A 21985-nucleotide genomic window follows, 5' to 3' on the forward strand; every position below is an offset into this window, starting at 1 on the left:
TTTGCAACCTGTATCACATTCCTCTGATTATTCTTTTAAACTCATTTATTATTTGCTTCCCTACCTCCCTGCAAAGCTTTATGGGAGCAGTACCTGATTTTCTTGCTCACTTGTCTGTGATCAGTGCCAGCAGAAGGCCTGGTACTTAATGAAAATATTCTTTGAGTGAGTGACTAAATGTACAGCAAGATGTGATCTTCAGTTCAGGGAAGGGACTAGAAGGGAAAGAGCTAATTCTCCTCTGTGGAAGGAATGAAATAAAAAAGAAGCATAAGAAATGATAAAAAAAAAAGTGTTGAAAAATTTACATGAGTGAAAGGTCAACTGGGAATAGAATGTGGAGTTTCACATTCCTTATCTAGGCTTCTGTAAAATCATAAGGCTTCACTAGCTCCATTTAGAAGTCAAGTATTTCCATATATAATGTGATGTAATTCCTCAAAAGACATATATACACAATTTCGTCAAGGATCTACTAATCCTTTTCTATACTTTCCATTTTTTCCTAAACTGGAGGACTATCCATTTAAATGAAGGAAACAAACTTGAACTGTAATATGGATCATGCTATTTATAGTTGCCAAATATCATTTTACTGTTTTGCCCTTTCAATCTTACCCCTTTCTCAGTTGATTTCTTGGATACATTTTGGTAAGAATATTAATAAATAGGGGCACCTGGGTGGCTCAGTCAGGGAAGCATCTGACTCTTGTTTTCGGTTCAGGTCATGATCTCATAGTTCGTGGGTTCAAGCCGCATGTCAGGCTCTGTGCTGACAGAGCAGAGCCTGCTTGGGATTCTGTCTCTCTCTCTCTGTCTCTCTCTGTCTCTCTCTGTCTCTCTCTCTCTCTCTCTGTCCCTCCCTGTTCTCTCCCTCTCAAAAATAAATACATATTTTAAAAAGAATGTTAATAAATAGAAAATATTTGTTGGATGAAATTTTTGAATAAAATATAATTTGAGTACAGTTTAGTGTTTTATTCATTGAGATAAAACATTGATGTGTCATGAGTCATCTGTTGAGTTAAAATTTTCCAGAAAATGCCGTATAGTCACATACCTACAAATTAAAACACGTGGTCTTTGCTCCACAGAAATACACATGTGAACCTCTTTATTGTTATTTAGCAATTCCCCATTTTTTTTGAAAAGTTAAAATGAAACTTCTTGTAACAATCTATGACAGATGAGACCAGCTTTAAGAAATACTTTATAAACAAGTCAAATCATGTGAGAACAATGATCTTTAACTGTCTTTTCAAGGTCTAGCTAATAACTCCTTTGTTTCAATACAGAGAAATTTTGCTCTAATGAAATAATATGCCCAATAATTTGCCCAGTACCTTAGACCTTATGTAATTGAATTGTAAATCCATTCTAATGGGATTCGCCCTTTGCACTTCTTGAACCAGCACTTTCCTGAACTGGCTTCTTTTTCAGTTCATATATATCAGCAACAGGACTGTAGAGATATGAGAGATTATGCAGCCCCTGGAGAGCAGGTTCTGTGTAGGATAAAGTTAACTCAATTTTATATCTCAAAGCCTCAGGCAGTATTTCATTTCCAAATCTTACAGTACATTGGAAGTAGGCGAAGAAAATTAGCGTTAGGAAAGGAGGAAAACATTTGCATTGCGGCAAGAGGAAAACCCTGCAGTGTTTTGCAAAAGATACACTTGGCTATGAAAATGCAGAAAAATGATAACTATGTGCCCAGAACCATTCCTCAGTAACAGCTAAGTTGCCATGCAGAAAAATTCAGAAGTCACTCTATCCGTGCTTGAGAAAAACTACATTTTTACTTTAGATTGTAGAAATGTGCCCGAAGGTTATATCCACAGTAGTCATCTTTGCAAGGAATGAGTGGTATTGGTTATGAATGTAGTCAGTGAGGCCTTTGTGAAGTGAATGCCTAAAAAATGCTGTGTAGGACAAAGTAGCACTTTGCGAGATATTTCCTATGAAATACCCCTGTGTTTAAATCACGGCTCTTGCCACTTTGTGCCCATGTGTCCTGAGACAGGTTACTTTATACTTCTGATTTTCAATTTTGTTACTTGTAACATTAGGATCATTAAACCCACCTTAAAGACACTGTTCATAGTCAATTAAATGTGATAATAAACGCACCAGGCAAGCGCTTTGTAACTATGATAAAGGTGATGATCTCCAAGGTCACGTGGAGCAGAACTTTCCTAGGAAATCAATAAATGCAGTTCACTTACCTATTTAGATAATTCAATTGGTAGACTATCCATAAAAATATTCAATGTCAATATAGCTTAGGAAAGTGAACATATTTCTAGCATACTTATTGATAAATTGGTTTTACTTCTTGTCCTGTTAACTGTAGAATATTGCAATTTCACATCCAGTAACTATTCCCTATTATACTATTTACTTAAAAATTGTTAACAACTTTTATTGGTCCTAATTTAGTTGCATAATGATGATATAAACGTTAAAATCTAGGACGTAACTTGTGCCCATTAGTTGGTGCTAATGTTGATCAAAATCATTTGACCTATTACAATTAAACAAAATCATTCTATGTGACCTATTGGCCTAGGAAGGACAACAACAACAACAAAAATGGAGACACATCTCTGGACAAAAGTCACAATACAAGATAGCATATTTCATTTTATCTAATTTTTTAGATTATTTGTATCTTTGATATGCTGTTGTACAGACTATTGAGAGCTGGTTTATGCTTTGTTAATTTCATCAACCATTAGGAAGACTGATTAGCTTGCTCAGGATAATCATTTGCTCAGTGAGATTAAAAGTAAACACCCAAAGATTAAGTACTTTTCTTAAGCAAACCCTTCTAGGATTTGAGGGCATATAAGAAAAACTACCAAATGTTGGTGTCATCTGAGAGGTATCAGGGACATGAGCAGTCTCTGTTAAGAAAGATGACAGTGGTCCACAGATAAGAGAGGGAAAGAGCCTAGAAGAAGAGGACCAAGTAGCTTGGCATTTGGGAAGGAGAGCATGGGTAGTTCATAGTCAATATCCGAAAAATTGGGGTAAAGAAGGACTATGTATTCATTTACTCATTCCATTTTATGCATTAATTAATTCATTAGTTCATTCATCAATATATCAATTCATTTAATATTAACTTCACCAAAACAATTTTTTATTTTTTCTCCTATTTATTTGTAGTTATTGTGGGTGGCAAATTAGGGTATTTCCTGAACATTAAACGCTACTGCAAGAACAGACTCCAGAATCTAAGAAAACTTCAAATTCTGAGGATGTGTTTTGAGTTTAGCTCATATGTTTTTGCTCTATAGGCTGATCGAATTCTAAATTCTACTAATTAATCAGCAAATGAAGTGATAAATAGGTGTAGTATTTTTGTTCTAACTTTGTAATTACTTACATGTGAGATGTGTGACTCTAGTCACAGTGGTATCTATTAAAATCTCAATTCCAGCTAAGTTAATGAGTACATGAGGAAGGAAATGCTTGCAAAATTATTATAATTACGTTGCTTCAAATGGCCACATTTTGAGAGCATGAGGAAATGAGTAGTTAGTTCCCTCAAGAGATAAGTGAATATACTGTAAGGAGCAAAATGTACTTGAAGATTTACAGTTAATTTCTTGCTTTTATCACACCAACTGCTCTGATTGGAGTGAAATCCACCTTGACACGCCACATTCAACTTGATAGAAGCAGTCACTACACCAGGTTGGGAAGGGAGGGAACAAGATATACCAGTTTTTCCAAGAAAAAGTCACTTCTACCAACTACATGCTTTAGAAAGAAAACAAAACAAAACGAAACAAAACCTAGGTATCATTGTCTTTTTGAAAGTTGCTTCTCTCATTATTTTTATCTCATGTGTTCCAAGAAAGTGCCACAAAAATTGGCCTTTTAAAAGTTCAATTCTGTTTTGAAGATCACTTAAAAAGAAATGTTAAATAAATAACATTTAAAGATGCTTAGCAAAGAAGGAAATGATATTTGGGATAGTTATATGCACACATCTTTGTGTTCCTTCTTTGAAACTCTTTCATCTTCCCAGTGTAAGATTGGGATTCTTGGAGGAGTATTCTAGTTGACCTGGAGAGGGAGGACTATGGGGTTGGGAATACTAGATTGAATTATGAAAAGCTGAAGCTGATAGCCTATAAATTAATTAAGATATTTTAGGAAAACTGTCAGTGTATGGTTGCCACGCTTCATCCTTCCACTAACCCAACCCTTCCCAACCTGCTCACCCCAAACATTCACGTTTATAAGAGTGTGAATTGCCAGAGAGGATAGAGGAAATTCAGAACTATGACTCAACGACATAACTAAACAGCACTTCCTCCACAGACAATTTGCAAATACGTGTTTTTCCGATAGCTTGTAAATGCAAAGGGGAGGCTCTGGTGGATAATCTTCATGCTCTCTCACTCTGCTCACTTGTGGAGGCCATGACCCTATCTTTATCAAGTAGTAGACTCATGATATAAAGGACCTAAGGATATGATTCGCAAACATTAGTCCACCTCAGAATCCCCTGGAAGCCTGTTGAGGCACTCTCAGAATTTCTGATTTTACATGCTTGAGATGAAGCCTGAGAATTTACATTTCTACCAAGATCTAGATGCTGTTAATGATACTGTTCTCAGCATCACTCTCCGAGAACAATGTACCTAAAGAATAACTTCTCTTGGGGTGCCTGATTGACTCGGTTAAGTGTCCAACTCTTGATTTTGGCTCAGGTCATGATCTCACAGTGTATGGGATGGAGCCCTGAGTCTAAGACAGCTCTGAGTCCAAATCCTGGCTTTGACTCCTACAACCTCTGTGATTTGTTTTTGTTTTTGTTTTTGAGAAAGAGTGCATGAGCAGGGGAGGGGGAGAGGGAGAAAGAGAATCTCAAGCAGGTTCCACACGTAGTGTGAAGCTCAAAGCAGAGCTCGAGGTGGGGCTTGATCTCACATCCTGAGATTATGACCTGAGCCAAAATCAAGAGTCAGTTGACTGAATCACCCAGGTACCTCTACCTCTGTGATTTTAAGCACATTAATCAAGTTCTTTCTCACACTTTCTCACCCTCTTTAAAAAGGGGTGATTCTATTTTCTACCATTCTGTGTTGTGGTAAGTATAAACAAGATGATTAATGTAATGCACCAAACTCTGTTTCTAATACAGATGGCATTAGATGTATGATATTCACAATTATTTATTAAATGATTTAAAAGCTACTTAGGTAAAACAAAAATATGACCATTGGCAGTATATGTTGGTATATCCAAACCAGCTTGCAAATGAGTTTTGAAGCACAACGTGTTCATAGTTTGATGACTGTGTAGGTAAATGATGTTTAAGCACTCTAAAAATCTATGATATTTTTCTTTGTCACTGACATAAAGTGGTAGGTGCAGGCATGTTATTGATTACTCTGTTCTGAGTCTTGCTCCATAAGAACAAGACTTGATAGCACCACACACCTAAGAATGTCAGATAGGCAGGTTTCAGTGACACCTTTATCACACACAGGGTAGCGATGTTCCCAAGGCTGGATCACATTCATATGCTCAACCTGTTGACTTTTTATATGTTTAATTGTATATACCTGAAAAATTTTTCTACCTATGCTTCTTTCCTGATTCATATTTATACTTTCATTTTCACTTTGAATTTCACTCTAAGTGGGGGTCAGAAAGCATCCTATGTATTTCCTAATAGAACATTTAGTATAATAAATATTTATACAAGTTTATTGTTTATATCCATTATTAGATTCACCTTGAAAGTAGATATCATCTATGCCTAATTCATGCCATAAACATTTACTGAGTACCTAATATGTAATAGGATAGGTGCTGGAATAGAGGAATGAATGAAACTCTTTCCCTGTGCTACCAAAAAAAATCTATGAGTAGATGTGATAATGGATAGAATTAGATTTTGAATTGGAATTCGGGAAAGGTCTTCCATTCCAGCCATTTAAGTTGAACTTTAAAGATGATAAAGAATTAGTCACATGGATAGTGTGGTGAAGAATATTCTTAGGCTACTACATATTTATAAGTAACGCAAGTTGAGAAGAGCTTGGTGAATTCCAGAAAGGAAAGAAACAAGTTTGGGCCATTGACCAAGGATGGTATTGGAGGCAGAGTGAACCCAGAGTTGTGATATAAACAAAATCATGGAAGTCCTTATAGGTGATATTAAAGACTTTGAATGGTAGAAGCAAAACCAGAAGGTGTTTTCTTATAAAATGAAAAATAAAAGAGTTATTTTTTTCTAAGGAGGATTAACCATGTCAAATGCTGCTGAAGATCTAGAAAGATGAGGACTGAAAAGGCCCCATTGAAGTGAACATCATGAAGGAAATTACAACCTTTTCAAAAGCACTTTTGATGGTATGGAAGGAGTAGAAATCAGCTTTCCATGATTTGAGGAGTGATGGCAAATTCAAGAAGAGGGAACAATGTATGGAAAATTCTGTCAAGAACTCTGATTCATTACAGAAATAGTATGATTGGTGGGTGGGAGTCAAGAGTGAAAAAAAAAGTCTTGCTTGTTTGTTTGTTTGTTTATTTATTTATTTATTTATTTATTAATTATTTTGAGAGAGGGCACAAGTGGGGGAAGGGGCCGGAGGTGACAGAGAGAGAATCTTAACCAGGGTCCACACTCAGCACAGAGCCCAACATGGTGCTCAATCCTATGATCCTGGGATCATGCCCTCAGCCCAAATCAGGAGTTGGATGCTCAACTGGCTGAGATCCCCAGGTGCCCTCCAACAAAGGCTAATTTTTTTTTTAAAGAGAAGGAAACATACCTAGAACATGATGAAGTAAGCCAACTAAATATTTTAAAATGATTTTAAGATATCAAAGTAAAGTTCTTTATCGAGTCAAGTTGAAATTTTAGAGTCACACATTTGTTAGAACTCAGAGCCATTTATTTCACAATTTTTTATCATCTAGTCTTAAAGTTTCAACTGTAAGCAGAGGCTTTTTCTATTTTTCATACCTCATACCTAAAGTTCAATCGGTTACAAGTCACTTTAGGAAATCTAAATGTCAAAAAATATTTTTTGTAGAGGCGCCTGGGTGGCTCAGTCAGTTAAGCATCCGACTTCGGCTCAGGTCATGATCTTGCGGTCCGCGAGTTCGAGCCCCGCGTCGGGCTCTGTGCTGAGAGCTCAGAGCCTGGAGCCTGTTTCAGATTCTGTGTCTCCCTCTCTTTCTGACCCTCCCCCGTCATGCTGTCTGTCCCTGTCTCAAAAATAAATAAATGTTAAAAAAAATTAAAAAAAATATTTTTTGTATAAAATGTTGAGTTACATTTCTTTTTAAACTTTACGGATGTTGACACTATTTATACATGCAGAAATGACTTCTACTCTGATGTATTTCAAAACACTTTAATTACTAAAGACATGTTTTGTACACGTCAGTAATGTATAGAAGTTTTTTTTTTCAATTCAGGGAAAAGCAAAAATAATAAATTTTAAAATCAGAAATCCATCCTATTTTCAAGCTCATATGGAAAGGTATCTCTTCAAAAAGAAAGGAATGTTATTCTTTTTGAAAGTTAAGAGTATTTGGCCATAATTTTTAGCCTTGTGGATGTGATCAATCAGAAAAAAGTGATGATTTTCACAAATGAGTCAAAGGCCTCAAACGTTATGCTGATATTCTTCAGGTGAGAAAAACAATTTTTTCCTCACTTCTCTTTCATGGGTTTTCATCATGAGAAAGTCAATTTTCTAAACACAATTTGTTGTGCATCTCAGTAGAAGGAGCTGAAGGTCAAAGTGTCACCAAAGTTTGTGGCAAAAGCTCTGGGCTTTTTGGTTGATGGGATAGTTACTGACTGGAATAAAAATGAAAGAAAAGTCATCTTTTTCATACTAAGCCCAGCAAATTCACCAGCATTGTCTTTAGCAGAGAAAAAAAATGCAATCATTTCTACCGTCTCACACAACTTGTTTATCCCAGCTGTCATTATTCTGTGACTACCCTTTTGAAGCAAGCAAGTTCACTTCCTTCTCCAGTAGAGTTTGCAGTGAGTTAATCAGCTTTAGGGGCTGTTGAATAATATCCAACGGGGCAGGATGACTGGTCCTATTCTGTCCCTTTCCTCTGCTCAAAATGTTGTTGCAAATGTAAAGCGAAGACCCCAGAAGCTTCATCAAGTCACACTTCAAGGATATCAAATGCATAATTCTGAACATAGTTGACTCCACATAAACAGTATAAAATCAGTTTCTGTGACTCTAACTAATGTCTCTTCTCAGTGTGTGAGAGAAACATCCCCATGGGAATTTTAAAAATGACTCCTCAACCCTAGACAAAGAACTCTATCAGGAGGGGAAAGTAATCTCCCGAGGAGGCTGCTATGTATAGCCAAACACTCCCGCTGCTCAAATGACCCTTTTCGACTCTGCTCCAAAGGACAGAATGGATGCTTGAAGTTGATACAGACTATATAAAGTAGGTAGTTTTCTTCTTCCAAGATTCTGGAAAGTTCCTTCAGAGATATTTTCAATGGATTAATCATCTCCTGAGATTTCAATAGACACTTTATACTGGGTTTTGCAGGCAGGTTTTCTCTGTTGATGGCCCCTTCCTAACAGCCCCCTGGCAAAGCCCAAGGCAGCCTTCAAGGGGATTCTGCCTGGGTACTAAAATCCTTCCTGTTCCCAAAGAACCATTGTTTAATTTCAGGCAGTCCCCACAGGGAGTGGGATATTTTTGCACAAAAAGCATGTTAGGAAAGTGAGCACTTTCATAGGTTGCACATAATCAAATGTCTTTTTTAATTATCTCCTCTATGTGACTATCCCAGGCTAAAGCCACACACATTTTTTTCTTCTAAAATGACATGAATCATAAAACCACCCAGGTATCCACTGTCTGCACCATAAAAATGTCTGATAGGTCGGGGGAAAAAATTCCAAGTTTTATTTTTATTTGAACAGGAAGCTAATATCCTAGGTTCCTTCTATTTTCTTCTATTTTTTTTTCTTTTCTAGCTTAAGCCTGTGAGAATAAACACATAACTGTATATAAATACTCAACTATATATAAATACTCAAATTTATAAAAGTGTATTTCTCAATCACAAATGAAGGGTAAATTCATTAATTTAATTTGACAGTTCCCCACCTCAAAGTGTGTATTTATTTTTGTGATTGTTTTTTTATTCCCTAGATATGAGAAGCAAGAGACAGGGTACAGAGATGAGAGTGTTACCAATGAGGCAAGCCAACAAGATCAGACAAAAGTGTGTACAAAGTGCTGAGCACAAGTCTATAAGAAATGTAAAAAAGACACAGCAATACTGAGTATATTCAAATGGCCATACTGAGTATATTCATTTTCTTTCTGTCTCTTAGACTTGTCCATCTCACTCTCATGATGTGTAAGTTTTTACTCATATTACATTCTTTCTCTCCCTCCCTTACTCCTGTGATTTGACTTGCCTTTAATTTGTTTCTTTCTTGCTTTCCTGAATTAAAAGCCTCTTCATCTGCTTGGCCATCTCAGCCAGAAAGTTCAATGTTGTCCTGAATACTTCGTTGGCCCACATCTTGGAGTCTCATTCATAACCATGACGCTACTCTACTGGATCAAGTATATCCTTCTCTTCCACTCCATTGGCTGTGCCCGATTTTCTATTTATTTATTTAATTTAAATTTCTATTTCTATTAAACTCTTCACTGTGCTGTAACATACTTTCTAGCTGTCGGCATCTCTTATATCTGCTACTGCCATGGGGGTTACATTCTAAGACTGTAACTATATCCAATCAAGCCACTGAGTTAATAAACAGTTCCTTGGATTCTATAGAATAAAGCTTTTAGTACACTGTCTTATAGTCATAAAAGACTATCCAAATCTCTGTGAATATGACAATTTTTAGCTCTTGTTTTTATGATTCACACTCCTTTGAATCTTGCAATGTGGTGTCTGTCTTTATGTGTCATTATTTGTGAATTTATCTTACCATTCAAATTGTTCTTTGCTTATATCGGATGCAGTCTTGTCTTCCAAATGTGATTTGTCCCATTTAAAATAATAAAAAATATATGTATGTGTGATTTCCTTTCTCAGTTACTGGGAAAAAGCTCATCTATATTTGCCACATTTTCCCGTGAAATTTTTTTTTAAAAAGCACCAAATATGAAGTATATCCCACATTAATTCTTTCCCCCAAATAGAAAAATATCTTCTCTGTCCATAATATATCTGCACCATGACACTTGTTTTTTTTTTTTTCTAGCAACTTCTTTATAGGTAAACTATCAGAATTTTAAAGATCCACATTGTTTTTTAAAAATTTTAAATGTTTATTTATTTTTTACAGAGAGAGAGAGAGAGAGAGAGAGAGAGAGAGAGAGAGAAGAGTGTGAGTCTGGGATAGTCAGAGAGAGAGGGAGGCACAGAATCCGAAGCACGCTCCAGGCTCTGAGCTGTCAGCACAGAGCCTGATGCGGGACTCCAACTCACAAACCAGAAGAATATGACCTGAGCTGAAGTCAGATGCTTGACCGACTGAGCCACCCAGGTGCTCCGATCCACACGATTTTTTAATCTCAAAATTTTAAGCCAAATCTCCCTAAAATAGTTTCCTCTTTAAATAATTCTTAACAATGTTCCAAATACAATACCAGTTCTCACTTGTAGTCTACTTAAATTGTATGCAGACATTTAAATCTAACACTGTCAAAAAAGTGTCATGTTCTTTCTATACTTGTGAACCTTTCATGAATTTTTGAAAATTTTATTTAAAGGAACATCATAGCCACCAACAGGCCACGACTCTGCTTTTAAACATCAATTTTTTAAAAAAATATCAAAATAAATAGTTAATTCTACAAATGATGCTTGGTCTGAAAATAGATTTGAAGGAGTTCTCATGTAATTTGAGGTTCTCCCCATGTCTGCTTCCAAGTGTCTAAGTTCCACTGCCTGGAAATCTCTAAATTAGAACCATTAAATCTGAGAAATACTCCAAATGAATGGTATTCCTTTTTCTAAATGGAGAAATCAGCTCAGAGGAAAAGAGACCACAGAGTCGGAGAGAAACGCCAGGGGTAGGGGAGTGGAAGGTCAGTGGTTTACTTCTGGACAAGGGATGTGCTTTTAGTCTCTGCCCACATCCACCTTCAAACATCTGCAACTCTACTGGAAGACTTTCTCCACATCCCTTTCCTACTCCTTGTCAAACATCAAATTCTTTTTTTTTTTTTTTAAGTTTACTTATTTATTTTGAGAGAGAGAGAGAACACAAGCAGGGGAAGAACAGAAAAAGGGAAAGAGAGAGTAAATCCCAAGCAGGCTCTGCACCATCAGCACAGAGCGTGATGTGGGGCTCGAACTCATGAACTGTGAGATCATGACCTGAGCCGAAATTGAGTTGGAGGCTCAACTGACTGAGCCTCCCCGGCTCCCCTCGAACATCAAATTTTAGATATTCTAAGGTGCTTATGGTGAGGTCTTGTAAATAGGTTTTGTTGCTGCTGCTACTGTTATTGAACTTCCTCTACTTGTTTTCAACCTATTTTCTTTTGAAGTGATTATTCTTGGTTCTTACAAGTAGTGTCTTTATCATTGGGGTTATATCTTTAATTTATCAAATTTCCATGACATGTTTTACTAAATCCAGTGGTCATTTCTCCTTGACTAAAACTCTGCGGTATCAAGTTTATCGTTTGATCTACACAGATTTGTTTTTTTTTTTAATGTTTGTTTATTTTTGAGACAGAGAAAGAGCATGAAAGGGGGAGGGTCAGAGAGAGGGAGACACAGAATCGGAAGCAGGTTCCAGCCTCCGAGCTGTCAGCACAGAGCCTGACGCGGGGTTTGAACTTACGGAGTGTGACATCATGACCTGGGCCGAAGTCGGATGCTTACCCGACTGAGCCACCCAGGCGCCCCTGATCTACACAGATTTGTAAATGCTCATTTCCTACCATCCCTCATTCTCGACTTCTGGGTTTCAGCACAGCTTTATTCATTGCTGTAGTAACAGTGTTTCTCATATTCCATCCATGTTATTCATGTATTAGAAATACAGGAAGGATAAATTGGATATAAACAGAGGGTAAACAGAGGGTACACAGAGGATGCTGTCACAGAGGATGCCACAAGTGGTCTAATGAGCTGCCCTTTGGAGAAAGCGCTGCAGAGTGGCTGGGGCGGGCCAGGGCCATGAACAACGGTGAGTTCTCGAGAGAGAAAACTTGACTCATGTATGGAAAGGTTGTCATATGTTTGAGAGAGCTTCTGGTTCAAGCTGAAGCCTAATATTTCTCTCAGTGACTTACACTGCGGTGTAACTACTCAGTCGTGTTATTGCATGTACCCTGGGTTTTTGCCTCTCAAGGCATCACAGCCGGGGAGTCATGTTCTAATACAAAATGGCAGAACCTCATTCCCCTGGGGATCTATGTAAGGAGATTTGGAGCTTCCTAGCATGTGCAGCCAGCCTTCCATGGCTTACCATGATCCCTTTGCCTTTATTTCTGCTCACCTACAGCCAGAGAGAGACAACAGAACATTAAGATTTTCATAATGCTTTACATTATGTATGCTTAGAAAATGACCTTGTTTAAAAGAAAAATAATTGTAGGGGAACTCGGGTAGCTCAGTTGGTTAATTGTCCAACTTCGGCTCAGGTCATGATCTCATGGTTCACCATTTTGAGCCCTTGGGGTCTGTGCTGACAGCTCAGAGCCTGGAGCCTGCTTCCGATTCTGTGTCTCCCTCTCTCTCTGCCCCTTCCCTGCTCACACTTCTGTCTCTCTCTGTGTTTAAAAAGTGAGTAAACATTAAAAAATTAAAAAAAAAGGAAAATAATTGTAGAGAGTACTATAGTTTTACAAAATGGGAAATGAATATGTATATGCATTTTTTGTATCGGTGTAATCACTTCAAATGTCAACATGTCATGCTCTTGGCATGACATAATGGCTGTCCTGCCAACAGAAACAATGAAATGTTGACATTAATGAACCTGTAGAAATAGATATGCCAATGTAGGAAACTAAGTTTCTTGTGTTGACTTACAAATTAATAGGAAATTCTGGGTTTTCTAAAGTGTCTTTAATATTATAAAATCAAAGTATGAAACCTCTGGCCAATGTGGAATAAAATGGGGTTTAGGGAGCACGAGGAGGGGGGGGACCCTCGCATGGAGTACCCCGGCACTGGATGAAAGATTCTCTTCAGATTGGATGACCTTTCAGACCTTAGAGACCCAGCCTTCTTGCAGACACCTTACTAAGTTGTCTGGTAATTTCGGTAAATACCTCAAGTCTAAGCATCTTTGTCTAGCACTGATCACTCCACAGCATCACATAAAATCCAAATTAAAATGAACTGAAATGTGGGGATTTGGAGAACCTTTGGAGTAACTCTTGACAATGAAAAGTAGCCTGATATACACTAAGAAAACTCACTTGACATCATTTTAGTAAAAGGCTGGGAAAAGCAGAAGAACATAAATAGGTAGATTATAATTATTTGCCTCAAATCAAGCAACCACTTTCCCTTGGGGCAACGTGTGAACATTTCCAATTATACATCTATTTTACCCACAATGCATGGTCAGTGTCTCTGCTTTGCCTCTGAAAATGCAAAATGATATAGAAAGTGGCATCCTCACAAAAGCCGTACTTTTCGGACATGGACTCAAGCTGCTTCTCATTCACGACGCTCGTGACTTGCCACCGTCTGGAGCTCCCTGACCAAGACAGCGTCAGCAATGTTAGTTACTTCCCTTGGGGATTCCCGTCATCTCTTCAAATTCCTTAGAAAAACAGTTATGTTGGGGCAGATTAATATGATTAGTATGCTAAACATTTCTGAAAGTGGCTATGACTCATAAGGCTTAAAAACCAGCCTAGATTCGTGAAAGATAAGCATTGTGAGATAGAGATATTTAAATTTTTTTTAACATTTATTTATTTTTGGGAGAAAGAGAGAGAGCATGAGCAGAGGGGTAGAAAGAGAGGGAGACAAAGAATCCAAAGCAGGCTCCAGGCTCTGCACTGTCAGCACAGAGCTTGATGTGGGGCTCAAATTCACAAACCCCGAGATCATGACCTGAGCCGAAGTCAGACGTGTAACTCTGAGCCACCTGGCAGAGATTTGCAAACAAACAAAACAAAACAAAAACAAACAAACAAATCCACCAGAAACAAATATTTTCTTGGCTGAATGTCCAACCCACTATGATTTCCACATTAATGTAAGTTGTCACATATGCTTCAGTTTTGACAATCATGCTTCCTATGCAGAGAGAAAAAAATTTTTTTTCTGGTATTGAATCTTAAGGGCTTAATACACTATTTCATTCCTCTTTTCCTTTTTTCCTTTTTGACAAACATCAAACTTTTCTCTTTAAAGATGGATATTGAGGGGAATGAATGGACTGATGATAGAACAAATAGGAGAATTGCTTATTTTATTCCTCCAACTATGTTAACCCTGTGTGATAATTAATCACACAGAACTATTTTTTTAAACATGAATCTGTCCCGAGAGGCCTTTCAGACAATTAGCTTCTTTGCAAGTGTTCAAAGATATGGTACACATTGCCAAGATTATAAACTCTCCAGATTCCTTGCTTCCTGACACGGATCTCTATTAGCCTAGTCTTTCAAGACTTTATTTCCTACTGCTTATGAGAATATAGACAGAAGATGGCACTGTTTACTCATTAGTAATAGGTCAGCAAACCCTCTACTTTAAAGAAAAAGAAACAACGCTTTCCCTGCTAGGAAAATGCATAATACTATTAGAAATTGGAAGTGAGACTATACATACATACATATATATATACATACACACACACACACACACACACACACACACACACATATATATATATGTATGTATATATATATGGTGATCACGATTTTTTAAATATGACCATAGACGATATAAATTTGAAATTAGACAAGGGAAACAAAAGAGTAGAAAACAGTCTTACTGACCACACTGAATTTTTGGGAACAGCCCATTTCAAATAGAATGCAGCTGTAGTCACATGGAGGACTGAACCAGAGGAATGAACCAGAGATCTGGGTTTGGGTTCCAACTCAACTGCAAGACCTTGAGACAAGTTGCTTAAGTTCTCTCTGAGTCTAAATATTTTTACTGTAATAATAATACTAGACCATAAGTTTTTGGTTATCTTCTTTTATTTTAAAAAAAATTTTTAGAGAGAGTATGCAAGAGAGGGGGAGAGGAGCAGAAGGGGGGGGAGAGAGAGAGAGAGGGAGGGAGGGAGGCAGAGAGAGAGAGAGAGAGAGAGAGAGGGAGGGAGAGAGGCAGAGAGAGAGAGAATCCCAAGCAGGCCATATGCTCAGCAGAGGCAGATTTTGGTCAACCAACTGAACCACCCAGACACCCCATTGGTAATCTTCTTAATAAGACATCTATGATCACTGAATAGCACAATGCCTACCTACCCTAGAAAAGCAATGTAGAATCTGATTACATTTCTATAAACCAACCAAACAAACAAAACTTAATTGAATTTTGTGTTGGCTTAAAGATGATTCTTACTTAAACAAGAAGCAGGGCAAGTGTAAAAAAGAATTAGTTACTAATCTTGTACTTTAGAGTGCTTGGCTATTTCAATCTTCTCTTTCCTTAGAAAAGAAATTTGATTATTCCCAGTTAAATCATAGAAAGTGTTTCATTATTCATAAGAGAAATTTTATTCCAGTTTTCAGGAGCTCTAAGAGAATAAACTATTTAGATAGATAGAAATAAAAGTATGTTTTTTGATGTTTTATTCTGTTATTGTAATTGTCAATATTGTTTCATAGCCCATCTTTCCTTGGATGAACCCAAATGAGAAAATAGAATATGGTAGAACATTTTGCCCCAGTCGTTTCCCTAAAGTTTAAAGATACATTATCTGTGTTCGGTCTCTACCAATTAAACATTAACGGTTTACATTAGCCCTAAAGACTTACTTTATCTTGTAAGTAATATTTAACTTTGCAGCAATATTTAACTTTGCAGCAATATTGCCTTTAAATATCAAAAGTGTAAATGGTTGTTTAGACATTGTTAAATGTTTAAGTATCCATTCTCATGACTCATGTTGTAGCGCTATTCACCCAAAATCAATTTCCACTTCTTGGGCACCGAACCAGCCTACATTTCCTGGTCTCTAAAGTTAGATGTGGCCTTAAACCTGAGTTATGGCCAATGGAATGGGCATCGAACAATGTATGCCATTTTTGTGCCAATGCTTCTTGGAACGACATATGGTTCCAACAGCAAGAGATCTATTTTTTCCTCTGTTGCCCAGATGCAGATGGCAGGAAGACCCTAAGGGATAGCAGAGCCACAAAATGGAAAGAACTGGGTCTCTGTGTCTCCATGTAAAGGTATGCATCCGGGGTCCAATAGCTGTTAGGTAACTGGGAAATAAACTCTTCATTTCAACAGTTAATATTGCCCAAACTAATAATCTCAAAAAAAAAAAAAAAAAAAAAAAAAAAGGTAAGGGGCTAGGAATCACATGGTAGCACATTATTTACTATGATCCTTTAGAAACTTCTCAGTGGAAATAGGGACACCAAGTAGTAAGTTCCTTTTGTGATCATAGTATCTCCCCTGCCAGGTAAGTATTAGTAAGTTCCTTTTGATGAGAGATCCAGGTTGCTTTGCTCATTCAACTCATCAGCAATTTTCTATCAAAAGTGGATGTTCAGGGGCGCCTGGGTGGCTCAGTCGGTTAAGTGTCTGACTTTGGCTCAGGTCATGATCTCGCAGTTTGTGAGTTTGAGCCCCGCGACGGGCTCTGTGCTGACAGCTCAGAGCCTGGAGCCTGCTTCTGATTCTGTGTCTCCTCCTCTCTCTGCCTCTCCCCTGTTCAGGCTCTGTCTCTCTCTGTCTCTCAATAATAAAGAAACTTAAAAAAAGAAAAGTGGATGTTCATTTTTCATTCATCTATTTTTCTTTAATTTAAAAATACCAATTTATCATCAATTGTTAACTTTAGAGTACATTTGCACAGGTATCTGCCTCCTCATGCTTTTGCTCAATTATCTCCATTAGACAATATAATGGAGAAAAATATTTACAATTAAAATTGATAGCAGTCATTTATGTGTTCCAATGGATAGGGAGTGAGTTTTCTGTTTTCTCTTTTCTTTTCTTTTTTCTTTTTTCTTACTCTTTCCTTCCTTTCTCAGAGTTTAGATTGCAACAAGAAAGTTGGAAATTCCAATGTTACAGTTATGAAGAGGACCTGAAGAGACGGCCTACACAGTAGAACCATCAATGATTAGTCTTTGGTGGTGCAGAAGGCAGTGGAAGGAAGCCTAGAAGCAAGCAGAGAGTGGAAAGCTAATTTTTTTTTCCAAATAATGATGTAAGAGGGAACCAGTTGGATGAATAGGGAGGTATGACATACAGTCTTAGGAAGAAGAGTAATTTTTAATAAAGCCTGATGTAACCCAATGCTTTTGGTATTTACGGTAAGGCCATGTGCTGCTTCTTTTCCATCCTCTGCTCCTCTATTCTTGTTCTGTGCCATAGAAGACTGGTTCATGTAGAGTCTATTTTTCTATGTTTCCAGTTGGTCTTGGTCAGGGGAAAGCACTTGCAGGAAAGGGAGTGCTAGAAGGAGAGAGAGAGACAGCAGCGTCCTTCCCTTCCCCCTTCCCTCTTCTGCCCAGGATTCTGGGAAGCCCTGATATCACTGAAAGCATTTGGGTCTGATAGCACTGCTTCCTTCCTTTGCCCCTTCAGGCTTAGGGTGGCAATGGCTTCCCTGTTTTGCTGACCTCTGACTCTTGCTGTCTCCATTTTTGGTTCTCAAACCTCTAACTTGTCTCTTTATTAAAGTCTTTTCAGGTAAACACTGCTGGGAAGACTCACCTCCCACCAGGACCCCAATTAATAGGAAGTGATTGTTGTTGGTAGTGGTGATGGGGTGTTACAGAAAAGCAACTGCACTCATATTTGGTCTGGTCTCCATGTTATAGTGATTTACTGACATGAAACTTCATGACCTTCTATATCCAGAGAGCAAGAAGAGACCATTTGTGTACTTTCATTGTTGCTTACATGTACTATGTCAACATTGTGAATTTAATGCCATAGGCTTTTTACTTCAGGGGTTCCTCTATTGAAACAATTAAGACAAATAAAAAAAAAATCTCTATTTATCCAAACTTTACCTACCAGCAGCTGCTGAGCTTTTGGGTGGGAGGTGGGGAAGTATGTGACAGGGTGTAAGTCTATGACTTTTGGGTTTTAATGGTATTTGTGAAGGAGGAGATATGTGAATTCTTCAGCAGAAAGGAGAGAAGAAATTAGTCACAGGTGATAAGCCAAAACAAGATCAATAATTCATCAGAAGAGGTTTTTATAACTAGAAATGACTGGATGTACTTAAGCTGCCTGGAAATGTTGAGAAATCTTGGGAGAATGCTAGATTTCTCACAAAAAGTGGGTTTGGTTAATGGAGATGATTTTAAAGATGAATTTCAAGTAGCAGCAACCCCAGTTAATATCTGATTAATCCAAGTCTAGGTTAAAGCTACACATAAATTTATGGGTTTGAGTTTTTCTTATAGGATACATGTCTTCCTTTGCTTTATGGTTTTAAGCTTTTTTTTTTTAATTTTAGACTGGTTTTAGATTTACAGAAAAGGTTTGAAGATGGTACATAGTTCCCATATACCCTATGCCTAGTTTTCATGATTGTTAACGTCTTACCTTACCCACGGAACATTTGCTATAACTAAAGAACTGACACTGACATATTATTATTAACCAAAGTCCATGTCTTATTCAGATTACCTTAGTTTTTACTTAGTATACTTTTCCTCTTCCAGGGTTCTGCAAGGACATCTCATCATATTTAATTGTCAGTTCTCTTCAGCTTCCTCTTGGCTGTGACAATTGCTCAGACTTTCCTTGTTTCTGACCTTGGCAGTTTTGAGAAGGGTTCATCAGTTATTTTGTAGAATGACCCTCAGTTGGAATTTGTCTAATGTTTTTAAACCAAGGGTATGGATTTTGGGGAAGCAAAACACAAGGGTGAGCTGTTTTTCTCATCGCATTATATTAAGGGCCTATGTTAACAAGTATGACTTGTTACTAATGATGTCAATGCCTTATTTTTTGATGTACATATTCTGGGTTCACCACTAGATTGCAAACCCTCTGAAGATGGAGACTGTGTTTTTCTTTACGAGGTGCAAACTACTTGCTATCACTGCTAGAAATGATAGCTTTTTAATGAATTTGTGAATTTCCCAACATTTTAGTATATGATATGTAGAGACCATACAGAACCAGGCAGTCTACTTCCGTCTTTACAGTCTTGACAAAGTTATAAAAAGCCGACCAAAAAGCAGAAATTTTTATATCATAACAAAAGTGAATGCATGCTACATGAAACTGGAAAAGCCAATTTTTCAGTGATGTCAAATGCCTTTTCACCTTAGTGATGTTGTGGCTCTATTATTGTTCTTTGCACTTTACTGTTTAAATTCCTTTCAAAAAATGTCAGAAAAACATGTGACCTTAGATGTCTGACAACCCAGTTCCTTAGCCCACTTAATACACAGAACCAGAATCTGTTTTCATTGATTCCTTTGGGGAAAGTTTACACTAACCTTCACAAATTTGGGGATGGGGATAAGCACTTGTCTTCAGATTGCCCAGAAGTTCATCAGTGAAGAAGAATGATTTGTCTTTTGAGTGTCCTTTGCTGATGGATGTGGGATATGTCCCAGTCAGTACCTTCCAATGTTCAGAAACTTGTCATAGGAACCCTTGGAAGCTGTGGTACAAACCTTCTTTCTTGCAGGAACAGATACTTTTTCTTTCTTTCTTTCTTTTTCTTTCTTTCTTTCTTTCTTTCTTTCTTTCTTTCTTTTCTTTTTTTTTTCTTTCTTTCTTTCTTTCTTTCTTCCTTTTTTCCCTTTCTTTTTTTCTTTCTTTCTTTCTTTCTTTCTTTCTTCCCTTTCTTTCTTTTCTTTCTTTCTTTCTTTCTTTCTCAATGGTTTATTTATTTTACAGAGAGAGAGTATGAGCAGGGGAGGGGCAGAGAGGGGGACAGAGGATCCCAAGTAGGCTCTGGGCTGATAGCAGCAAGCCCAATGCAGGGCTGACCTCAAGAAAGGTCATGACCTGAACCAAAGTCTGATTCTCAACAAACTGAGCCCTGGTACCCTGGAACAGTTAAATTTCTTGTACCTAGACTACTTTCATCTGTCTTAGCTTCTTTTGCTTTTCCTGAAGCCTGGTTTGCACATGCAGAATATTCCTAGAGTCTGCATAAAGAGGAAAGGAGACAGTAATGGTGTAAAAAAAGAGATGCTTAGGTTCTTTTCTTGATATCATTTTTTCCTTTTCACTTTGGTTCAGATAGTTTCACCCAGTTCATAACTAGGTGGTAAGCAGATTCTCATTTTTGACTTTCTTTGATGATTCTATGCCCAATTAATTTTCAAAAGTATCTCCTTGCTGCATCGTTTTCCAGATTTTACCAAAATCTTCTAAGCTATATGAATGGATAAGATTCCAGCTTACAAAATAATGTCAATGTACTTATTACATTTGCCTTTTCTAAAATACCAATAGCATGGGCTTTCATTCAGCAAATGCTCACTAAAAATTATTAAACAAGACATTTGTACTTGTTTTTCAATTGTTTCAACAATATCTTTTTATTTATAGAAATTTTCATATTTCAAGTCTAAAAGATATAATTTTGCCTTGTTTGCATTTGTTATATTCACTGTACATCTATTAACATTGTTCACTAAAAACTCAGACTCTGTAGTCTATTGTTTTCTCCTTGAAAAGAGCATCCATTTCAGAAGCCTGCGATTATGTATCTGAATTCTATTTGATCAAATGAAATGATTTTAAATAGTATCTATTACAGGTGACAGTGAATTTTAATTATTTTTAAAAAATATTTTTTAAATGTTATTCATTTTTGAGAGACAGAGCATGAGTGGGGGGAAGGGCAGAGAGAGAGAAAGAGAGAGAGAGAGAGAGAGAGAGAGAGAGAGGGAGAATTCAAAACAGGCCCCAGGCTCTGAACTGTCAGCACAGAGCCTGTTGTGGGGTTCAAACCCACAAGCTGAGAGATCATGACCTGAGCCAAAGTCAGTCGCTTAACCGACTGAGCCACCCAGGCTCCCTATTTGCCATTTCTGTATTTTTTTTTTAGGGAAATCTATTGAAATGATTTGCCCATTTTTATCTGGGTTGTTTACCATTTAGTTGTAAGTGTTTTTTATATATTTCTTTTTTGAGTTATTTTCCTAGTGTTTGCGCTGGCGAGTCAAGTTAACAGCTTAATTTTTAACAATCTAATTAGGTTTAATACTAACTTAATTTCAATTATACACAAAAATTTTACTCTTATATAACTCATTTTCCTCTCCTATCCTTTGTAGTGCTGTTGTCATATAAATCACCACGTGCCCACCAACACAGATTTATACTCATTTCTTTATGTACCTTAAATGAGATAGAAGAGAAAAGATTTACAATTCAAAAACAAATGCACTGGGGCAAAAACTTTTCACTCAGGGAGCTCAGAGTCAGGTTAGTTAAAGATAGCCTTGCAAAGGGGTTCTTCTAGGGAATGACTGGACAGGTTAAATAATCATTCTTGGGAAATGAGATATTGAAGGAGCTCCAATCCCATTCCCATCCAATCTCCAGTGGCTAATGAGGCTGTAGATTTTGATCATGTTTCTGTGCTTTGATTTTCAACCCTATCTCAGAACTGGAGACCTAGGGACTCAACTAGGGCAAATTAAATTACTATAATGCTTGCCGTTCTAAGATTCAGTTACTTTTCTTGAATAAACACTCACATGTATCTTGGATTACTACAAGTATCTTCTTAATTTCCAGAGTTTTGAAAAAGTAAATTCTGAAAATCTTTGTGAGTTTTGTCATTTCTTTTATAGATGAGAAATAATTTTGGAAGTCTTTACTCAACCATTT

Source organism: Panthera uncia, chromosome C2 (assembly GCF_023721935.1).
Source record: "Panthera uncia isolate 11264 chromosome C2, Puncia_PCG_1.0, whole genome shotgun sequence".
Taxonomy (NCBI): domain Eukaryota; kingdom Metazoa; phylum Chordata; class Mammalia; order Carnivora; family Felidae; genus Panthera; species Panthera uncia.